Consider the following 21,924-nt stretch of genomic DNA (forward strand, 5'->3'; position numbering starts at 1 on the left):
AGAGATATACATATAAACACTCTTTAAATCCCCTATGCTCCTTTAAGACCCCTCTTTCAAAGTCACTTAGATCTCTTCTAGCCATGATAGCCAAAATAATGGGCAACTGTAAATTTTTTATACATGACCCTAGGCATGATGGGATGTTCATCTCTTAATTAACTCAGGAACCACACCTGTGTTGAAGTGCCTGCTTTCAATATACTTTGTATCCCTCCTTTACTCAAGTGTTTCCTTTATTTTGGCAGTTACCTGTATATACATGGAGAGGGGGATGGCAAGGGAAGGATGGAGGGAGAGAAAGGGGGAGGGAGGGAGAGAGAGAGGAGGGAAATAGGTGAGAGAAAGGAGGGAGGAAAGCCATGAGAGAGGGATGGACGAGGAAGATGGGAAGCAGAGTGTTTGAGAGAGAGATTAAAAAAAAAGTTTTTTAAACCAGAGGCACCTGCTATTCCTCATAGAGGTATGTTTGACCTGTGAGCACAATTCCCCCTGGTATACGCGCGCGCACACACACACACCACACTTCCTATTCCATTTGCATTGTTCCTCTGTAAAGGCCAGGATCCCAAGTGACATCGATCACAGTCCTCGATAGATTTCTCTGGTTGTGTTTTCAGCAGCCACCCGGATAGTATGGCAAATGGCTTCCCGCTATTGTAATCTGCTGCGGTTTGGTTTTCAATACAGAGAGAGAGAGGGAGAGGAACTTTCCGGGCTGCTGACTTTCACATTGTTTTGGCTGGAACTTTAGCAGTTTACCGGCCCGCTCTCAATATTTCACAGGTTTCCCCCTCTGGCCCTCCGCTATGCAGCTGCCTTTTTTGGCTCGCATTCTCCTTTTCTCTCTCTTCCTCGTTTCTTTGCCTCTCTCTTCTCTCTTCTCTCTCTCTCTCATCCTCTGTTTTTCCCTCTAGTGATAATACAGCCACTTAACCCCAGCATTGATAATAATCACTTATAATTAGTGTACACACACACAGATACACCTCAGGGTAAGGTGTGTTCAGGGAAACGATTGCCACATGTCTGTCTGATACGCTGCTATTAATACAGTCCCTGACCACAGTGGAAGAACAGAACGAACCAGAGGGAGCAAAAGAGGAGAAAAAACAAATGGCGCTATATGTAGTGGATGGAGGGAGTCATATTTAAACTGTGTCTGTCATTTTGGCCTTGCCCGCCCCTGCCCTCTATCCCAATGAGGTTGGCTAGGCGTGTGTTGCGTGTGCCTCTCAGATCTCCCGCGGTGGCAGTCACTCTAAATGCTTCTGTGTGTGTGGCCAAACCAAAAGGCGTTTTCATGCTAGACCATTTCAGGTCAACCTGGGGTTTAACCATGTGTGTTCTCACAAATGAATCTTCTACCTCAAAGACACATCCTCACCCCAGAACTAGGCCTTGTTTAATTCATTTGTAATGACTTTTGAGATCTTTTTGCTTTCTAAATGGTTAAATATTCATTTAAGGTTTGTCGTCATTTATGGACTGGCTTCTTGCCTGCCAAAGCAACTCAGAGTAAATCGACATCCCATTGATGACTGATGGATAGAAGGACTGTATTTATAAAGCACTTTTCATTAAGTTTCATGCGTCTCCTGTGACTGATCTAACCTCTGACCCCTCCTTCTCTTCCCAGTGTCTAAAGGCACCACCAACACCCTGGTCGGTAACCATAACAACATGCTGCTGGTGTACCAGGATGTGACGTTGAAGTGGGCCGCCCAGCTCTCCTGTTCCCCCGTGGCTGTCAGGCTTGCTAACTTCCCGTGATTACACCCCCACTCATTACCATGGCACCCACTGCTGCTGTGTTTGGTGTGTTGGTGTTGCCATGAATTAGGTGGTTGTGTACGGTTACTAGGATTGGATCATTTCTATTCTGTCAATTTAGGAAATAAAATTCAAATGCCAACCCCCACATTTAACAAAAGAAGAAGTTAGTAGTTTTTCCATTCATGAATTCCCACTCATCTCTTCAATTGACTTATCTGAAATGGACCCCAAAGTTGATGGTAATTTTACGCCGATACACTTAAACACACAGTGTGTGCTCAGATTCCACTGATCTGATAAGGTAACAGATACCCCTGTAGGCCTTTACCTGGGCATGGAAGGAGGAGAGGAGAGTGGGACTCTAAATTGAAAGGGAGGGGTGGAAGCACTCAGATGGAGCTCCATGGATGAGTGTCCCCGTGTGTCTCTCTGTAGCTCTGCTCTGTTGGCTCCATTCTAAAGAGCCCTTCTGTCAGCACCAACTAGATGAGCCTCTCTCTGGGTCCTCCCAGAACAAACACATACATTTGCATAGCACACACAGTTACACACTCATCCTCCACGCAACCTTACAGATCACATTCTACATAGAACATACGTATAGCCTTCATTCTGGGGCGGCAGGGTAGCCTAGTGGTTAGAGCGTTGGACTAGTAACCAGAAGGTTGCAAGTTCAAACCCCTGAGCTGTTCTGTCCCTGAACAGGCAGTTAACCCACTGTTCCTAGGCCGTCATTGAAAATAAGAATTTGTTCTTAACTGACTTGCCTAGTTAAATAAAGGTTAAATGTTTAAAATATTTTTTTTATCTCTCTCACTCCGCTGAGCTCTACTCTCTCTCGCCCTCAGGCATACTCGCGTACACACACACTCTTTGAAGCCCATATGCCAGGTTTGTTATTATTAGCGTGTTATTATTGATGATCACCAGTTGTCATGGTTATCACCATGAGAAATCCACCCAAATCCCTGAGAGGAAATGATTTTACAATGTCTTACAGCTGGACGATCAAAACAGATAAGGGAGTGGTGGACTCTAGTACTAAATGTCATCGCAGCGTAATGGCCATAATCACACTGCAATTTACAACAATTATTTACAACACAAACAGTGATGAAAAATTATGCTGTGTATGTGTGTGTGTGTTTTTAATAATTCATACAGCCATGAGTCCACTGCTGATCCCATGAGGAGAACTAACAGGCGGTCACCGGACCACAGACACCAGTCCTCTCCTTAACCCCTGGTTTCAGTAACGTTAACGATAGTTTTGCCTATTTTCTCGCTCTCGCTCTCTTACCCTCTGATAGAGTGTAGGGTTAGGTGAGTTCAGGGGGTAGTGGTGGGGTGGGGGTCAGATGGAATCAACTGTGGGGGTCTGAGAATTCGGAGGGCCTCCGACTGCTTGTAGAATCTTTCAGCTTTTTCCTCTTCAGCCCCCCGACTAGTGTTCCTGTTTCATACCATACACTCTCCTCTGGGTGGATCTACCCTGACCTGACCTGACTAGACGAGATGAACAGCTGAGCAGAGAAGATAGAAACTTATGGCTCCTAGCCCAGTAAAACCAAAGTTAGAAACTTTAACATACATGTATTTGATCCCATATTCCTAGTACGCAATCAAGATTGTGATTCTACAAATGGATTTGCAGTTCGTTTTGGTTGTGTTTTGTATTGTTTTATACCCAATAGAAATGAATGGTAAATAATGTATTGTGTCATTTTGGTAGAGCTGATCCTATTTATTGGATTGTTTGGTCGATAGGCTGTTGGTCAACCGAGATTTCTTAAGTCGAGCAGTCGCAATTATCATTGTTTTAATGGTGCACAAGACACCTTTATTTAACTGGGCAAGCCAGTTAAGAACAAATTCTTATTTACAACAACGGCCTAACCCGGACGACACTGGGCCAATTGTGCGCCGCCCTATGGGACTCCCAATCACTGCCAGTTGTGATACAGCCTGGAATCGAACCAGGGTCTGTAGTGTCGCCTCTAGCACTGAGATGCAGTGCCTTAGACCGCTGTGACACAAATATGATAGATCCTGCTTCTTTTACCCGTTTGAGTGTTTGTTTATTAGCCTACTGATTCCGTCAGCACCAAGCCTCATGCAACAGCAAAATGTCGGATAAAGCAATTTGGCTGTTTTTAATCTTTGCTATGCTGTAATAAAGGCTTTGCAAGTTTTTTTTCATTAGAACAGACTGGTATTACTTCTAATTTATTTAGTGTTGTTTACACTGTTCCAAACAGGCAGAAAAATGATATTGTAATCTAACAGCACCTGTTTGTCACATAATATGCATGCAGTTCTCTCTCCTATACCCTCCTTTTCCTTGATCTACTTCTGATTGTTATTATTACACTTATTATGATGATCATTCTAATAATAAGTCATGTCGTTATCATTAGTAGGCTTGGTATAGTATCCTTGTGTAACCATCATTGAATGTCCTGTTTAATACCATAACTTACTTAGGCCTATATTTCAATATGCAGTGTATTCAGAACGTATTCAGACCCCTTGGCTTTTTCCACGTTTTGTTACGTTACAGCCTTATTCTAAAATGGATTCAAATGTTTTTCCTCATCAATCTACACACAATACTGTTGTTTTGTTTTATTATAGCAAATGTACTAAAAATAAAGTCTGGAAATGTCCCATTTACGTAAGTATTCAGACCCTTTACTCAGTACTTTTTTTAAGCACCTTTGACAGCGATTACAGCCTCGAGTCTTCTTGGGTATGACGCTACAAGCTTGGCACACCTGTATTTAGGGAGTTTCTCTCATTCTTCTCTGCAGATCCTCTCAAGCTCTGTCAGGTTGGATGGGGAGCGTCACTGCACAGCTATTTTCAGGTCTCTCCAGAGATGTTCAATCGGGTTCAAGTCCGGGCTTGAGCTGGGCCAGTCAAGGACATTCAGAGACTTATCCCAAAGCCACTCCTGCGTTGTCTTGGCTGTGTGCTTAGGGTTGTTGTCCTGTTGGAAGGTGAACCTTCGCCCCAGTCTGAGGTCCTGAGCACTCTGGAGCAGGCTTTCATCAAGGGTCTCACTGTACTTTGCTCCTTTCATCTTTCCCTCGATCCTGACTAGTTTCTCAGTCCCTGCCACTGAAAAACATCCCCAAAGCATGATGCTGCCACCACCATGCTTCACCGTAAGCATGGTGCCAGGTTTCCTCCAGATGTGACGCTTGGCATTCATGCCAAAGAGTTCAATCTTGGTTTCATCAGACCAGAGAATCTTGTTTCTCATGGTCTGAGAGTCCTTTAGTGCCTTTTGACAAACTCCAAGCGGGCTGTCATGTGCCTTTTATTGAGGAGTGGCTTCCGTCTGGCCACTCTACCATAAAGGCCTGATTGGTGGATTGCTGTTGAGATGGTTGTCCTTCTGGAAGGTTCTCACATCTTGATAAGAGAATTATGTTCTCCAGGTACATCACCCAATTTAATTATATTACTCTCAGTCTGCAAACCAGAATGTGTAAGATCCTGGTGGAATGAAACAGTCGGAGGCCCAGCTAAAATAGTCAAAAAGGTTTATTCACGGGAACGTTCTGAAGTCAAGAATACAAAACAATTCATTTTATACTGACTTCTCATTCACACAACCATATGCACACACATACACACACAAACAGACGCACATACACACATACCCACACACACATGCACACAAACAGACGCACACACATGTCCTGCTACACACACACTGTCTGTCTCACTACCCAGCCGACAGAGATAGTGACCTTGTCCTTGAGACGTACTCCCCGTTCTCTCCCAAATCTCTAGTCAGGTCGGCACCAGTGACAGGGTGGAATCCTTTAAATGATTGCCTAAACATTAACTACAAAAAAGGACACGTCTATCATTCAATTAACCTCACCTATCACGTCTCCACAGAGGAACTCTGTCAGAGTGACCATCGGGTTCTTGGTCACCTCCCTGACCAAGGCACCTCCTCCAACGATTGCTTAGTTTGGCCGGGCGGCCAGCTCAAGGAAGAGTCTTGGTGGTTCCAAACTTCTTCCATTTAATAATGATGTTCTTTGGGACCTTCAATGCTGCAGAAATGTTTTGGTACCCTTCCCCAGTTCTGTGCCTCGACACAATCCTGTCTCGGAGCTGTATGGACAATTCCTTCGACCGTATGGCTTGGTTTTTGTTCTGACATGCACTATCAACTGTGGGATTTAAATGTAACCTTTATTTAACTAGGCAAGTCAGTTAAGGGCAAATTCTTATATACAGTGACAGCCTCCTGGGGAACAGTGGTTTAACTGCCTTGTTCAGGTGCAGAACGACAGATTGTCAGCTTGGGGATTCGATCCAGCAACCTTTCGGTTACTTTCCCAAAGCTCTAACCACTAGGCTACCTGCCGCCCCAGGTGTGTGCCTTTCCAAGTTATGTTCAATCAATTGAATTTACCACAGGTGGAATCCAATTAAGTTGTAGAAACATCTCAAGAATGATCAATGGAAACTTACTCTACGTAAATAAGTTATTTCTGTTGTTTTTTAAAAATACATTTGCAAACATTTCTATAAACCTGTTTTCGCTTTGTCATTATGCGGTATTGTGTGTAGGTTGATGAGAAATTATAATTTAATCAATTTTAGAATAAGGCTGTAAAGTAACAAAATGTGGGGAAAGGGTCTGAATACTTTCTGAATCAATCAGTCATTCATTTGTTCATGTCATCACATAGCATACAAGACATTCATGCTTCCAAATGCAATCAAGCATTTTAGTTTTAAAATTAAATAACAAAGGGAGCTTTGAATAATTCGTCTAAACAATAAATAAACTGCATTTCACAAATGCATGTAATTGTTTTTAGTCTGCTGTAATAAAAGCTTCGTTTTTTTCTCATTAGAATATACTCTCTGGTACACCGATGTTATTGCTCCTATACTCTCCTTTTTTTAATCTCCAATAGTTTCCGCAACTAAGTCAAATGTTTACATTGTTTCAAATGGTCAGATTTGTTTTATTGTAATCTAACAGCAACTGTTTTGGCACACATAATACTCACGCAATGCTTGCTCCTATACTCTCCTTTTTTAAAATCTTTATTCGTTTCCACAACTAAGTTAAATGTCTTCCACAGCTCTGACTGCCTCTTTTCCTCCTGAGCTATAGCATTACACATTTGCCCGTTATTTTTCACGTCCTCCGCATCCGTTTTTCTGAAGACATTACTGTGTTCAGAGTTTGTTATAAACAATATATTGGTCGCCTGCGATGTTAACATGTTTCACGTAAAGAAAGCAAGGGTTGAGGGAATCGGGAATGTTTTTTGTAAACAAATGAGGGATTTCGGTAACAGAACTTTTCAGTCAAACAAGTCTGAAACGAAATGGCTGAAAAGATGTTGCTGCGCAATAACAGCACACTTTTCGCTGCAGTGGGGAGGAGAGCGAGACAACGTGCGCCAGGCACTCGATGTCTTTTTCTTTTTTTAACACTCACCATCAGGCTCTTGAGTCATTTGTGTGTCTTCATTATTTAATCAAACAGTTTTCTTAAATCATCAGAAAAGCTCAGTGCATATGTAGGCGATTTTATATGGGTGGCGCAGTGATCTAGGGCTTTTATATCTGGCATTGTGTTGCTAGCTGTGCCACCAGAGGCTCTTGGTTCGCGCCCAGGCTCTGTCGCAGCCGGCCGCGACCGGGAGGTCAGTGGGGCGACGCACAATTGGCCTAGCTTCGTCCGGGTTAGGGAGGGTTTGGCCGGTAGGGATATCCTTGTCTCATCGCGCACTAGCGACTCCTGTGGCGGGCCGGGCGCAGTGCACGCTAACCAGGTCGCCAGGTGCACAGTGTTTCCTCCGACACATTGGTGCAGCTGGCTTCCAGGTTGGATGTGCGCTGTGTTAAGAAGCAGGGCTTGGTTGGGTTGTGTTTCGGACGACTTTCGACCTTCGTCTCTCCCGAGCCCGTACGGGAGTTGTAGCGATGAGACAATATAGTAACTACTAACAATTGGATACCATGAAATTGGGGAGAAAAGGGGCTCAAATCCCCCCCCCCCTCAAAAAAAAAAACCGCAAAAAATTCATTCATGTATTCTCCTTGACTTGGAATACAGATACCTTTAAAAACAATTGGCCTCACAATGGACCTCAGGATCTCGTCAAGGTATTTCTGTGCATTCAAATTGCCATCAATAAAATGCAATTGTATTTGTTGTCCGTAGCTTATGCCTGCATGGGACACTTTGTTCACAACGTTGACGTCAGCAATCCACTCGCCCACACGACGCCATACATGTGTTCTGGGGTTGTTAGCCCGGGTGGACATACTGCCAAATTCTCTAAAATCAACGTTGGAGGTGGCTTATGGTAGAGAAATGTACATTCAATTCTCTGACAAAAGCTCTGGTGCAATCAGCATGCCAATTGCACGCTCCCTCAAAACTTGAGACATCTCTGGCATTGTGTTGTGTGAATAAACTGCACATTTTAGAGTAGCCTTTTATTGTCCCCAGCACAAGGTGCACCTGTGTAAGGATCATGCAGTTTAATCAGCTTCTTAATATGCCACACCTGTCAGGTGGATAGATTATCTTTGAAAAAGGAGAAATGCTCACTAACAGGGATGTAAACAAATTTGTGCACATAATTTGAAAGAAATAACCTTTTTGTGCATATGAAACATTTCTGGAATCTTTTATTTCAGCTCATGAAACATGGGAACAACACTTTACATGTTGCGTTTATATTTTTGTTTTAGTTGTAAGTTTACATACACCTTAGCCAAATACATTTAAACTCAGTTTTTCACAATTCCTGACATTTAATCCTAGTAAAAATTCCCTGTCTTAGGTCAGTTAGGATCACCACTTTATTTTAAGAATGTGAATTGTCAGAATAATAGAGATAATTATTTATTTCAGCTTTTATTTATTTCATCACATTCCCAGTGGGTCAGAAGTTTACATACACTCAATTAGTATTTGGTAGAATTGCCATTAAATTGTTTACCTTGGGTCAAACATTTCAGGTAGCCTTCCACAAGCTTCCCACAATATATTGTGTGAATTTTGGCCCATTCCTCCTGACAGAGCTGGTGTAACTGAGTCAGGATTGTAGGCCTCCTTGCTCGCCCACGCCTTTTCAGTTCTGCCCACACATTTTCTGTAGGGTTGAGGTCAGGGCTTTGTGATGGCCACTCCAATATCTTGACTTTGTTGTCCTTAAGCCACTTTGCCACAACTTTGGAAGTATGCTTGAGGTCATTGTCCATTTGGAAGACCCATTTGCGACCAAGCTTTAACTTCCTGACTGATGTCTTGAGATGTTGCTTCAATATATCCACATAATTTTCCTCCCTCATGATGCCATCTATTTTGTGAAGTGCACCATTCCCTCCTGCAGCAAAGCACCCCCCACAACATGATGCTACCACCCCTGTGCTTCACAGTTGGGATGGTGTTCTTCAGCTTGCAAGCCTCCCCTTTTTTCCTCCAAACATAACGGTGGTCATTATGGCCAAACAGTTCTATTTTTGTTTCATCAGACCAGAGAACATTTCTCCAAAAAGTACGATCTTTGTCCCCATTTCCAGTTGCAAACCTTAGTCTGGCTTTTTTTATGGACATTTTGGAGCAGTGGCTTCTTCCTTGCTGAGTGGCCTTTCAGGTTATGTCGATATAGGACTCGTTTTACTGTGGATATAGATACTTTTGTACCTGTTTCCTCCAGCATCTTCACAAGGTCCTTTGCTGTTGTTCTGGGATTGATTTGCACTTTTCGCACCAAAGTACGTTAATCTCTAGGAGACAGAACGCATCTACTTCCTGAGCGGTATGACAGCTGTGTTGTCCCATGGTGTTAATACTTGCGTACTATTGTTTGTACAGATGAACCTGGTACCTTCAGGCGTTTGGAAATTGCTCCCACGGATGAACCAGACTTGTGGAGGTCTACAATTTTTTTTCTGAGGTCTTGGCTGATTTCTTTTGATTTTTCCCATGATGTCAAGCAAAGAGGCACTGCATTTGAAGGTAGGCCTTGAAATACATCCACAGGTACCTCCAATTGACTCAAATGATGTCAATTAGCCTATCAGAAGCTTCTAAATACATTACATAATTTTCTGGAATTTTGCAAGCTGTTTAGAGGCACAGTCAACTTAGTGTATGTAAACTTACCCACTGGAATTGTGATACAGTGAATTAGAAGTGAAATAATCTGTCTGTAAACAATTGTTGGAATAATGACTTGTGTCATGCATAAAGTAGATGTCCTCACCGACTTGCCAAAATTATAGTTTGTTAACAAGAAATGTGTTGAGTGGTTGAAAAACGAGTTTTAATGACTCCAACCTAAGTGGATGTCAACCTCCGACTTCAACTGTAAGTGTACAATAAAAGTGATTCCAAAATGACACAATACATTATTTACCATTCATTTCTATTGGGCACTAAGTCATCTGAAACACAACCAAACAAACTACAAATTCATCCAACAAGTTTGTAGAGTCACAAGCTTGATTTATTCATTGCGTGCTGAGAATATGGGACCAAATACTAAATGTTTGACTACTTCATCCATAAGAAATTGTGGGAGTGTTAATTATTTTGATCACTTGTTAAACAAAATCTTTCTCCCGTGGAACTTGTATTACTATAAAATAGAATTTCCCAAATTTGTTTTTGCATGCAATATAGCTCAGTATTTGAATCATATTTTTGATCTAGTTATTATTGCTCATCGTTATCAAGGGACCCGCTGTAGGTCTCCCTGGGGTGGGGGGACACATAACTTATCTCATTCAGACTTTCTGGTTTGAATAATGATTGAATAACAATGAAAAATACCTTGCATGTGGACAAAAGGGAAACGGAAGGCTTGAACTGAAACACACGCACAAGCACTTTGATAGAATAGTGTTATAGTGATAACATTTTAATTTGGATGGCTGAGTGGGTAGGTTGGGTAGGTCAATCCCCCCCCCCTGTGGTGGCAGGTCTGCTGCTACCAATGAGGGCTTTAGATATGGGGGAGGGCTGGTTGTTTTGGAGGGGAAGAGGGAGTAGTTGTGAATGTGCCCCTGCAGCAGTAAAAGGGGGGTTTATACCCCCCAGTCACCCTCTCCTGCAGGTGTGGGACTTACTACTCCTCTGTGTGTTACTACTTACTACTCCTCTGTGTGTTACTACTTACTACTCCTCTGTGTGTTACTACTTACTACTCCTCTGTGTGTTACTACTTACTACTCCTCTGTGTGTTACTACTTAATACTCCTCTGTGTGTTACTACTTACTACTCCTCTGTGTGTTACTACTTACTACTCCTCTGTGTTACTACTTACTACTCCTCTGTGTGTTACTACTTACTACTCCTCTGTGTTACTACTTACTACTCCTCTGTGTGTTATTACTTACTACTCCTCTGTGTGTTACTACTTACTACTCCTCTGTGTGTTACTACTTACTACTCCTCTGTGTGTTACTACTTACTACTCATCTGTGTTACTACTTACTACTCCTCTGTATGTTACTACTTACTACTCCTCTGTGTTACTACTTACTACTCCTCTGTGTGTTACTACTTACTACTCCTCTGTGTGTTACTACTTACTACTCCTCTGTGTGTTACTACTTACTACTCCTCTGTGTGTTACTACTTACTACTCCTCTGTGTGTTACTACTTACTACTCCTCTGTGTGTTACTACTTACTACTCCTCTGTGTGTTACTACTTACTACTCCTCTGTGTGTTACTACTTACTACTCCTCTGTGTGTTACTACTTACTACTCCTCTGGGCTGGTAACCCTCTGTGCGTTACTGCCTCACTGCCCTGGCACCACAACACATCTGCAACCACACACACACACACACACACACACACACACACACACACACACACACACACACACAGACACACACTGTGCATCACCTAACTAGTTTTTCTTCTGTCTATTTCATTCTTGTTCTATCTCTGAATGATGGGTGCTGAAAAGCTGCTATGAAACTGTTTCTTTCCTCATACAAAACATACACTGTAGCAGTTTTGTGTTTCTGACTCAGGCAGATGTTTCAACCCCCCCATAGGGACCTGAAGGGTGTGGTGGTGACCCTGAGCAATGAGGGCCACCTGCAGTGTTCCTACATGGGCACAGACCCCTCCTTCTTCTCCACGCCCAAGGTGGACGCCCGCGAACAGGACTACTCCCAGATCGACACTGAGAGGACTTAGTCTGCAGAGCGTCATCAGACAGGCCACCAGGACCCAGGCTGGTAGGACACGCATGCACACACAGACACACACCGTGAACTTTCTTTGTGTGTATTGTAGGTTATTTCCTGACTCTTTTTTCTTCTCTGTTGTAGATATTCTTCCTGTAGCAGCGACAGATGAGGATCTGACTGTTATAGCCACAGTTTCCACTAACATGGACACCACATCGGTGAACACATATACACACACACTGAAATGGACACAGATGTTTGTTTTACTGTCCTTGTGGGGACCAAACAATTGAATCCCACTCAGCATCCTATTTTCTCTAACACTTCAAATCAAATGTATTTATAAAGCCCTTTTTACATCAGCAGAAACCCATCTTAAAACCCCAAGCAGCAAGCAACACAGATGTAGAAGCACAACCGAGCTCAAACTTTAACCCCTAATCCTAACTCCTAAACCTAACCCCAATTATAACCCTAAACCTAATCCCTAAGCCTAAAATAACCCTTTCCCTTGTGGCGACCGGCAAAATGTCCCCACCTGTCCCAACTTTCTTTGTTTTTACGATTCTTGTGAGGACTTCTGGTCCCCACAAGGATAGTAAAACCAAACACACACACACAATATGAAGGCTACACATACAGACTTCTATATCCTGACGTTCTCTCTATCTCTGTAGCAAGCGCTCATCCCGGACATTTCTATTTTTTATTTGATTTATTTCACCTTTATTTATTTAACCAGGTAGGCTAGTTGAGAACAAGTTCTCATTTGCAACTGCGACCTGGCCAAGATAAAGCATAGCAATTCGACACATACAACAACCCAGAGTTACACATGGAATAAACAAAACATAGTCAATAATACAGTAGAACAAAATAAAACAAAAAGTCTATATACAGTGAGTGCAAATGAGGTAAGATAAGGGAGTTAAGGCAATAAATAGGCCATGGTGGCGAAGTAATTACAATATAGCAATTAAACACTGGAATGGTAGATGTGCAGAAGATGAATGTGCAAGTAGAGATACTTGGGTGCAAAGGAGCAAGATAAATAAATAAATACAGTATGGGGATGAGGTAGGTAGATAGATGGGCTGTTTACAGATGGGCTATGTACAGGTGCAGGGATCTGTGATCACATTGATGGTTTTCCACTCCCATCAGTCACAGGGAGGGTATGTGTCGCACACTTGATGACTTCCTCTTTTATTTCTCTTTTTCTCCTCCCTCTCCATTCGTCTCTCTTTCTCAGATCAAGGTGACGAGTCGCTGTGCGTTGCAGGGTCCTAAACTGACTGTGTGTGTTCAGCCTCCACTGGATGTCATGAAAGCCAGCCACCTCTTCTCTCTCTCGCTCTCTCGCTCTCTCGCTCTCTCGCTCTCTCTCACCTTATCTTTATAGAGAGCAAGAGTGAATGAATGAATGAAAGAACGTGTGCTTTCCTCTGTGGGCTCAGACATTATCAGTATGGGACAGCAGACATGAAAGGTTCTATAATCTGAATGAATAAAACGGAGGTACATGGTCACCTTGACACGGTCAAGCAAACACTGTAAACTCTCACCCAAAGCAAACACAACAGTCTGCTACTACAACCTTCCCAATTCCTAGAAACCGGTTTCATATCAGTTTTATCACAGTGTCTGAGAGCAGTGCAAAGAGACTGATGTACTTGAAGCTGTTGTGATGAAAAGCTGGAACATGTTGATGTAGGAACATTTGAAGAAAAGTCTGGTCGCCCTAAAAGTGTTTCGTCCTGTATGTCTGCCTAGCTGGGATCCATTCTTCCACTCGCCTACTGTAGGTTAGTAGAGGAGTTGGAGATTATAGAACCACATTTTGAAGCAAATGTTGCCCTCACCATTAAGATGGCTGTAAGTCATGACAGCTAAAAGATTAGTTAGGTGATGCGTACGTAACCATGGTAGTCATCACAACGCAGCAGATTAAACACACACACCGTGAACCAGCGATGACTCGGTGTGTTTATGCCACGCTTTTTGTCTCCCACACACAGAAACCTGGCGCTGCTCTCCACCAGTCTATCAGCAGCCTTCTGCTGTGAAACCCAGGCCCCTAACCACACACACAAACACACACCACTCTACCCCACCTTACCCCTACCTGACCCCACCATGGTCGTGTTTGGTAGTCAAACCTTTTTAACGGGACTTTTGACTCATTGAATGATTTTGTCCAGAATGACCGGATTTGGCCCGTACTGTGTCTTGCTGAAGTGCATAGTGTCGTGTACACACACATACCACATGTTTTTGTTTCTCTCTCCCTTGTCTCTCAATCTACTAAATAGCTATGAACTCCATCTTCATCTGTCTCTTTGAGTCCCACTCTCTCCTTCTCCTCCTCTCTCTCTCTTGTCACCTTTATCTCTCCATCTCCCACACGTTTTTAGCTTTCTCTCTACAGATCTCTCTCTCACACTCACTCCCTTCCTCTGATGTCTTGTCCGTGTGTTTTATCCTGGGTAATGGGGAGCTGGAGCTGCCTCTGTGTGTTGGAGTGTGTGAGTTTGGCACAGACCAACAGACCAATGCCCATGTGTCTTTGATTCTTTGACTGTGTGTGTGTGTGCCACCGCAGGAGGCTCTGTTTAGAAACTCCATCCCTCCACTCAGCTTGTCCTGGGTTTGTGGGGGAGGCAGCGCCTTGTGATTTTTATTGTTATTTCACTCTTTATTTGTCTCAGATGGCAACCCAGTACCCCTGTCCACCACCACACTACCTTCTTTGTTCTCGCTGCCTCTGTCTCTCTCTCTCTCTTCTTTCCCTTGTTACAGGTTTGGTAGTCTGATTTAAATCACTAAATAGTGAATTTCTAGGTAAGAGCAAAGTATTCCATTAATACACAAGTACAAACTGACAGTAACCCCCCCCCCCCACACACACACACACTAACACACACACACACACTAACACACACACACACACACACACTAACACACACACACGCATGCAAACACGTCAAAAAGATGGCATGCACATAGCTTTGATCCTAGAGAGCTGCGGTGTCTGCTAGTTTTCAACCTTACCTCATAATCATCATACGATATAGACCTGGGAAACCTGGTGGATTGTTAAGCCTGTGTGCCAGGTAGAAATCTAAACCAGTCAACTGGGCAGCTCTCAAGGACTCACCCCCTCACACTGAAACCAAAAAAGTGTTAAACAAATCAAAATATATTTTATATTTGAGATTCCTCAAATAGCCACCCTTTGCCTTGACAGCTTTGCACACCCTTGACATTCTCTCAACCAGTTTCACCTGGAATGCTTTTCCAACAGTCTTGAAGGAGTTCCCACATATGCTGAGCACTTTTTGGCTGCTTTTCCTTCACTCTGCGTTCCGACTCATCCCAAACCATCTCAGTTTGTTTGAGGTCGGGGGATTGTGGAGGCTAGGTCATCTGATGCAGCACTCAATCACTCTCCTTCTTGGAAAAATAGCCTTTACACAGCCTGGAGGTGTGTTGGGTCATTGTACTGTTGAAATCAAATTATAGTCCCACTAAGCGCAAACCAGATGGGATGGCGTATCGCTGCAGAGTGCTGTGGTAGCCATGCTGGTTAAGTGTGCCTTGAATTCAGAATAAATCACTGACAGTGTCACCAGCAAAGCACCCCCACACCATAACACCTCCTCCTCCATGCTTTATGTTGGGAAATACACATGTGGAGATCATCCGTTCACACACACCGAGTATCACAAAGACACAGCATTTGAAACCATAAATCTCCAATTTGGACTCCAGACCAAAGGACAAATTTCCACCGGTGTAATGTCCATTGCTCATGTTTCTTGTCCCAAGCAAATGTCTTCTTCTTATTGGTGTCCTTTAGCAGTGGTTTCTTTGCAGAAACTGTTGTTTATCTTGGCTTATTTGAGCTGTTTTTGCCATGATATGGACTTGGTAAAATACCATCTTCTGTATACCACCCCTACCTTGTCACAACACAACTGATTGGCTCAAACGCATTAAGGCATTAACAGGCACACCTGTTAATTGAAATGCATTTCAGGTGACTTTCTCATGAAGCTGGTTGAAAGAATGCCAAGAGTGTGCAAAGCAGTCATCGAGGCAAAGGGTGGCTACTTTGAAGAATCTCTCAAATATATTTGGATTTGTTTAACATTTTTTTGGTTACCACATGATTCCATATGTTTTATTTGATAGTTTTGATGTCTTCACTATTATTCTACAATGTATGAGTAGGTGTTCTAAAACCTTTGACTGGTAGTGTATGTAAAGTGAGTCTTATCTGATGGTCCTGCTTCGTGGAGAGAATTTTAGCGTACAGCAGAGAGGCTTTGAATGGATTGCTCTAACAGACCCTACACAGGGATATGACCTAAGTCTTGACCCCAAAAGGTCAAAGGTGGCCATTTAGCGCCCTGCTGATCTTCACCCGAGATCCCTAATGGGTCTCTGCAAGTGTCAGTATGTGCCCCCACACACACACCCTAACACTAAAACACTACACCGTTTAACACTCTCTCACACACATGCGCAAACATTCTCTCTTTTACAGTCTCTTTCACAGTCTCACACATGCTCACACACACAATGATTCTCTCAGTGGAGCGCACACACTCTTGCACCCCAAACACCCTCAACACACTTTCCCTCTCTTGCTCTCAGTGTGTGATGTGCATTACCCTGCCGACCCTTCTTGACCCGTCTTCTCCCAGGGGTGGGTGGCCGAGGTCACCTAAGGTCAAAGCGAAATGTCTTCCGCTTAACTCAGGCCCTGAGGGAAGGAGTGAGTGTGAGAAGGAAGGAGAGGGGGGAAGGAGATACGAGGGGGAAGGAGAGGGGGGAAGGAGATACGAGGGGGAAGGAGAGGGGGGAAGGAGATACGAGGGGGAAGGAGAGGGGGGAAGGAGATACGAGGGGGAAGGAGATACGAGGGGGAAGGAGAGGGGGGAAGGAGATACGAGGGGGAAGGAGATACGAGGGGGAAGGAGAGGGGGGAAGGAGATACGAGGGGGAAGGAGAGGGGGGAAGGAGATACGAGGGGGAAGGAGAGGGGGGAAGGAGATACGAGGGGGAAGGAGAGGGGGGAAGGAGATACGAGGGGGAAGGAGAGGGGGGAAGGAGATACGAGGGGGAAGGAGAGGGGGGACGGAGATACGAGGGGGAAGGAGAGGGGGGAAGGAGATACGAGGGGGAAGGAGAGGGGGGAAGGAGATACGAGGGGGAAGGAGAGGGGGGAAGGAGATACGAGGGGGAAGGAGAGGGGGGAAGGAGATACGAGGGGGAAGGAAATACGAGGGGGAAGGAGAGGGGGGAAGGAGATACGAGGGGGAAGGAGATACGAGGGGGGAAGGAGATACGAGGGGGAAGGAGAGGGGGGAAGGAGATACGAGGGGGAAGGAGATACGAGGGGGAAGGAGAGGGGGGAAGGAGATACGAGGGGGAAGGAGAGGGGGGAAGGAGATACGAGGGGGAAGGAGAGGGGGAAGGAGAGGGGGGAAGGAGATACGAGGGGGAAGGAGAGGGGGGAAGGAGATACGAGGGGGAAGGAGAGGGGGGAAGGAGATACGAGGGGGATGTCCTGTTCCTTTGTTGTTATTGTTGTTCTACGCTGGGCGCTAATGGTGTGGTAACACTTAGACTGTCTGGTCACTATTTGCTCGCGGGGTCGAGGGGTTAAAAGCAAGCCTGCCCCCGTTTTTGAAAAGGAGAGTGATGGAGGGAGAGGGCTCGTCACGCTGTCAGAGCGTCTGACGGAGCGCAGAGAAAGTGCCGGCCCTTTTGGTTTCTCTGCCTCTTCTCCCACTCCTTTCTTTTTCTTCCTTTGACATTCTCTCCCCTCGTAATCTGTTTCTTCCTTTGACACTCTCTCCCCTCGTAATCTGTTTCTTCCTTTGACACTCTCTCCCCTCGTAATCTGTTTCTTCCTTTGACATTCTCTCCCCTCGTAATCTGTTTCTTCCTTTGACATTCTCTCCCCTCGTAATCTGTTTCTTCCTTTGACATTCTTTCCCCTCGTAATCTGTTTCTTCCTTTGACACTCTCTCCCCTCGTAATCTGTTTCTTCCTTTGACACTCTCTCCCCTCGTAATCTGTTTCTTCCTTTGACATTCTTTCCCCTCGTAATCTGTTTCTTCCTTTGACACTCTCTCCCCTCGTAATCTGTTTCTTCCTTTGACACTCTCTCCCCTCATAATCTGTTTCTTCCTTTGACACTCTCTCCCCTCGTAATCTGTTTCTTCCTTTGACACTCTCTCCCCTCGTAATCTGTTTCTTCCTTTGACACTCTCTCCCCTCGTAATCTGTTTCTTCCTTTTTTTCTCCACTCAGCCACCGTCTCTCCTCTCTGCTCATGTTGAGGATTCTTGTCTGACGTTTTGACTGCCTCCATGTATAGTAGAAGGGTGTTGGTGTTGGTGCTACAGAACACACTAGCCTCCTGGGCCCCGTGTCAGCAGGAAGAGCCGAGGACAGAGAAGAATACAACGAGAGAGATGGAGAAGAGGGAAACAAACGACCTGCCAACCTGCACGCATTTTGCGTACCATGCACGCAATTTGAGGTCAAAGTACGCTGGTACGAAAAACACTCCCAAAATACCAATATGGTGTAATTGCAGACTGCAATTTGGGGTGTTTCTTGGTGTGGGTGCTCCTGAATATCAGGAAACGCTCATTGGTGCCTGTGATTGGTCAGTCAATTGATACCTGCCATTGGTCAGTTCCGGTTTTATGAGATTGATGGTTTTTCGGCACAGATGATTTGTTTCATAACAGGTTAGGATAACTAGCGTGGCATGTTGGGAGAATTTACGTGGCAGGTTAGCTAAATTAGCATGGCATGTTAGGAGAATGAGGTTAGGAAAAGGGTTAGAGTTCACTACAATACTACAGTTGTCAACAACTGTCGTCCCCAATGCGAAACATTAACGGCCACGGACCAACGGCGAGCATCAATGGGTGTAACTTGACATCAAACAGAGATCTAAAAAAAAGAAACGCCCCTAATTGCGCTAAAACCTTCCTTGACAGGAAGTTATGTTAGACTGTTAAATATTAGTAGGCCTGTGTTAATGAATCAATTCTTCATCTGTCTTCTTGATATCGCTGTATGTCAACAGTAGGCTGCTAATGATGTGATTATAGTCAGGTCACCAACGGCAACAAGGCATGTTGAATGAATGGTGGTCTAGTAGTCAGACCGAACTTGATGGATGAGGTCAGGGATGGAGATCTGGAACTAGCTCATATAGACCTAGTTCAGTTGTTTCATATTCCAAATAGCCTACAGTAAGCTAGACTACTACAGTAAGCTAGACTACTACAGTAAGCTAGAGTACTACAGTAAGCTAGACTACTACAGTAAGCTAGACTACTACAGTAAGCTAGAGTACTACAGTAAGCTAGACTACTACAGTAAGCTAGACTACTACAGTAAGCTAGACTACTACAGTAAGCTAGAGTACTACAGTAAGCTAGACTACTACAGTAAGCTTCTACACCTGCATTGCTTGCTGTTTGGGGTTTTAGGCTGGGTTTCTGTACAGCACTTTGAGATATCAGCTGATGTACGAAGGGCTATATAAATAAATTTGATTTGATTTGATTTGATTTAAGCTAGAGTACTACAGTAAGCTAGAGTACTACAGTAAGCGAGACTACTACAGTAAGCTAGAGTACTACAGTAAGCGAGACTACTACAGTAAGCTAGAGTACTACAGTAAGCGAGACTACTACAGTAAGCTAGAGTACTACAGTAAGCTAGAGTACTACATTGCATCCAGTAATTGAATTATTTGGATGTTTTATTTTCTCCCCAAACAAAATGAAGAAGCCAGTTTGCATTTTCACTAGACTGTCCACATAAAGACCCCAATTAATTAGAATAACAATAAATGTAACCTAGAAAAAATGTGAAAGTGTCAATGAGACCACCTCAATTTAATTTAGTAGGGTGTCCAATCAATAATGCATCTTTTGAGCAATGGGTAAAATAACGTGTAAATAATTGTGTAAATAATCGTATAAGAAAACCAATGGTCCAAACCTCACCTCCCTATCACAATCTATTCAAAGGTTATTGTAGTTTTTATCCTTGTAGGATGGCCAGAATTAGGGTGATTAAATCAATGGAAAGAAAGTGGTGAAATTCAGGAAAATGTTATTGCATTATCTAGTCTGGATTCTGTGCAAGAATTAAGGCTACTGGCTACCTAACAGGCTCACTTTTTCCCGTTCAACATCTTTCGTCTCGAATCCGCAGGACATAAAAAATATTGAGGTAAGATGGATATGGATTTTGAGATATGACATTAGGTTACAAAATCCAACTTTTTTTCTATAATGGTATTGACTTGTGAGAGAAATACCCCCTGAACATTTCAGAACATGACTAATCATATTTGTCTTGGTTCAAATGTATTCAACACAAGACTTCTGTGTTGGCTACATTGTTTGATATCATTTAAAACTCTAGGTTTCAGGAAATGGCAGTTGCAGGTTTTCAACAATGCAAATGCTCCAACTTCCTGAGAGCAAACTTGACTGAGCCCCTAAAGACCTCCCCCCTATCTAACATAAGGCCTACATCAGCACCACCTTGTCAGAAAATCTTAAGGAGAGCCTCATATTGTACATTTTAAACGTATTTCTAGTTAGCTACTGAAGCACAACCAATGACCAAGTACCCTTAACAGTCTATAGCCTACCATTCCTAGTGAGCCAGTATTCTGCCAACATCCTTATTAGGCTAAAAAAGGTGCATTTGCCTAAGATTTGAGCAGTGTGGGTGTCGCGTCACCTCACTGACGTGGTAAAATTCTCAGTGGTGGAAAAAGTACCCAATTGTCATACTTGAGTAAAAGTAAAGATACCTTAATAGAAAATGACTCAAGTAAAAGTGAAAGTCACCCAATAAAATACTACTTGAGTAAAAGTCTAAAAGTAGTTTTGTTTCTAAATATACTTAAATATACTAAATATAAAATGTATTTAATTGCAAAAATATACTTGAGTATCAAAAGTAAAAGTATAAATAATTTCAAATTGCTTATATTACGCAAACCAGACACCACCATTTGTATTTCTATTTTTTGACTGATAGCCAGGGGCACACTCCAACACACAGACATAATTGACAGACGAAGCATTTGTATTTAGTGAGTCCGCCAGACCAGAGGCTGTAGAGATGACCAGAGATGTTTGGGTTGATATGTGTGTGAATTGGACAGTTTTCCAGTCCTGCTAAGCATTAAAAATGTAATAAGTACTTTTGGGTGTCAGGGAAAATGTATGGAGTAGAAAGTACACTATTTTACTTTGGAATGTACATTGTATTTTTACTTAGGTATTTTACACCACTGAAAACTCTGCATGGTTGTCAGGTTTGAGACAAGGAAAGACAGACAGATTGACAATGAAAATGAAAAGAGGGCGAGATGGTCTGTGAAATCCCTTCACTACAGACAGAGAGAGAGAGAGCAGGACACAGACATACAGAGTGCTTGATATGTGTGTAGTGGGGAATCCTGGCACACACCCCTGGCTCAGTCACCTGTGCTGGGCCTACTCTGCTCTGGGCTCCATACGTCACGCCCCATTACCACACCACCTGACGCATGGTCGGTGTGCCCGTTCAAACAGGGCTGTGTGTAACTTGTGTGTGTAACTTGGCTCGACCTCTCTCCAAAGCCATTAGCTGAAATCTGGCCTTTCCTCCCAGGCTGTTTTTGTTCCCCATCTACCTTCTCTCTCTGACTCTGTTAGGGTATTAGAACTGGACTCAAATCAGCACCCTCCGCTTTGTGCCACAGGCACCCTTTCTCTGTGTGTGTGTTAGAGTTGCCTGGTTAATGTTGTTAACCCTGCTGTCTTCACCTCTGGTTGAGAGGTTTGAGCGTGTAACCATGTGTGAGACTGAGAGTATGTGACTGTGTGTATGTTT

At 43.6% G+C, this 21,924-nt stretch overlaps 1 pseudogene; it reads left to right on the forward strand.

Annotated features, from left to right (window-relative positions):
• LOC109901720 (protein PTHB1-like) overlaps nt 1-21,924 on the forward strand; it is a 117,683-nt pseudogene that overhangs the window by 23,039 nt on the left and 72,720 nt on the right.

The sequence above is a fragment of the Oncorhynchus kisutch genome, linkage group LG13 (assembly GCF_002021735.2).
Source record: "Oncorhynchus kisutch isolate 150728-3 linkage group LG13, Okis_V2, whole genome shotgun sequence".
NCBI lineage: Eukaryota > Metazoa > Chordata > Actinopteri > Salmoniformes > Salmonidae > Oncorhynchus > Oncorhynchus kisutch.